Here is a 2914-nt window from a genome sequence, read left to right as displayed (position 1 = left end):
TCGCACGTGTTTTTATTCGACTAGCCTGCGGGATGCATCCTCTCGCACGTGTTTTTACTCCACTAGCCTGCGGGATGCATCCTCTCGCACGTGTTTTTACTCGACTAGCCTGCGGGATGCATCCTCTCGCACGTGTTTTTACTCGACTACCCTGCGGGATGCATCCTCTCGCACGTGTTTTTGCTCGACTAGCCATGCGCATCCCAAAAAACCTGCGCATGCGCATCCCAAAAAATCTGCGCATGCGCATCCCACAAAACCTGCGCATGCGCATCCCACAAAACCTCGCACGTGTTTGTGCTCGACTAGCCTGCGGGATGCATCCTTTCGCACGTGTTTTTACTCGACTAGCCTGCGGGAAGCATCCTCTCGCACGTGTTTTTACTCGACTAGCCTGCGGGATGCATCCTCTCGCACGTGTTTTTACTCGACTAGCCTGCGGGATGCATCCTCTCGCACGTGTTTTTGCTCGACTAGTCTGCGGGATGCATCCTCTCGCACGTGTTTTTACTCGACTAGCCTGCGGGATGCATCCTCTCGCACGTGTTTTTACTCGACTACCCTGATGGATGCATCCTTTCGCACGTGTTTTTGCTCGACTAGCCATGCGCATCCCAAAAAACCTGCGCATGCGCATCCCAAAAAACCTGCGCATGCGCATCCCAAAAAACCTGCGCATGCGCATCCCACAAAACCTGCGCATGCGCATCCCACAAAACCTCGCACGTGTTTTTACTCGACTAGCCTGCGGGATGCATCCTCTCGCACGTGTTTTTACTCGACTAGCCTGCGGGATGCATCCTCTCGCACGTGTTTTTACTCGACTAGCCTGCGGGATGCATCCTCTCGCACGTGTTTTTGCTCGACTAGCCTGCGGGATGCATCCTCTCGCACGTGTTTTTACTCGACTAGCCTGCGGGATGCATCCTCTCGCACGTGTTTTTACTCGACTACCCTGCGGGATGCATCCTCTCGCACGTGTTTTTGCTCGACTAGCCATGCGCATCCCAAAAAACCTGCGCATGCGCATCCCAAAAAACCTGCGCATGCGCATCCCAAAAAACCTGCGCATGCGCATCCCACAAAACCTGCGTATGCGCATCCCACAAAACCTCGCACGTATTTTTACTCGACTAGCCTGCGGGATGCATCCTCTCGCACGTGTTTTTGCTCGACTAGCCATGCGCATCCCAAAAAACCTGCACATGCGCATCCCAAAAAACCTGCGCATGCGCATCCCACAAAACCTCGCACGTGTTTTTACTCGACTAGCCTGCGGGATGCATTGTTACGTCGTCCGATGTACGACGTTGGCCTTGTACATACATTATGTATTCAAGGTCTGATCTGCATAAGATCCATACACCGTCCCCTAGACATAAGAACATAATATTAAGATCTCATATATTCTATTGTTCTACTCCTTATCTCCGTCTCTATCCATCACCATAACTTCACCTTGATCAACACCTTACCTCAGTTTCAACCCATCACCACGACACATAATGCAATAAAGTATTGCATCACTCTGGAAGCATCTAGAAGCTTCTAGAAATGTCGAGAAGTCCAAAGACTGCTGCATCAGCAGTCAGACGCTCGTAGAGGGCAATAGGACAGCCACGAGACTGCAGCGTCAGCAGAAATGCACGTGCAGTCCCCGGGAGCGAAGACGCTGCTGCGTCAGCGGTTCTCCCACTCCGACGACTGAAGAACAAAGAGACTGCAGCGTCAGCTATCCCCACTCCGACCGAAGGAGGCAAGGCAGAGCAGGCGCTTGCATCAGTCCGCCTTCAGCCAGCGACTCGCACAGACGTGCCTACCTGGCCTCAGCCGCCAGTCCGGCTTCAAGAGCAGACGTGTTCAGTCTAGCTCCGCGAAAGTGAAGTGTGTCGATCCTTCACTCCTAATTCCAATTCCAATTCCAACTCTAACTCAACTCAACTCAAGTCCTAATTCTCATACATTAATCCTATAACATATTACAATATCCATTATTCATTAATCCAATTACTACTCCTATTATAATACTACTTACATATTGTATACCAGTGTACTTACCAGTTCTTATTTAATATATCGTTGTTATACCAGTGCTTCGATCTTGTTATTCTTGTGTTAGTTCAACACCATCTTCCAATTCAGTTCTTGCATCGAATATATTAAACTCGTGACATATCCGGACTTGGTCTAAAGTGCGCAGTGGAAACGCTGAGCCGCCAATAAGGAATTTGTGACGTCGGTCGCACCTCCGACGTTAGCTTTAAGACTACATGTAAAATTAGATACATAAGAGCGAGCGTTCCCCTTTAAAGATTCCAAACCTCCTAAAAATCCTTCATAACAATGAATCCTTAACACCACGTACATCTGATTGAAATCCATCAACATAACCTAAAATCCAAAATCTGTCAAATTCCTAAAATAGCCAAAAATGGCCCAAACTCGAAGATTGAAATATCATTGGACTCGTGAGCGAAAATCATGAAACTAACCTAAAAATTTGTAGGTTATGTTCTCAATTCGCGTTTGTTTAGACTTTACCAAAATTTCGATTTTTGGTAATTTTCAAAAGTACTTAGAATATTTTCAAACATATGATCGGTCGACAAATGATGTCAACTAATCATATGACATATAAAATTTACATCGAAACGCCTTGCAAAAGCAAGCGCTCGAAAATATTCTAAGTCCCAATTTATTTAAATAAATAAATAGGTACGCCAATGGTTACCACTTAATTTTCGAGTCCTGCACCACTGGGAACGAAAACTGCTGACTCTAGTGCGGCGGCCATCGCGCTGTTTACGACGAAGACCGGCACAAAGAGGACACGGTCCCCTTTTGCGAAGTCAGCATTTTTCGGACGAACGTTATTCGTCGACGAACGTTCGATTCTCCACAGTCCTCTCCGGGG

The sequence above is a fragment of the Lasioglossum baleicum genome, unplaced genomic scaffold, assembly GCF_051020765.1.
Source record: "Lasioglossum baleicum unplaced genomic scaffold, iyLasBale1 scaffold0046, whole genome shotgun sequence".
NCBI lineage: Eukaryota > Metazoa > Arthropoda > Insecta > Hymenoptera > Halictidae > Lasioglossum > Lasioglossum baleicum.
Note: the sequence above shows the minus strand (reverse complement) of the source record.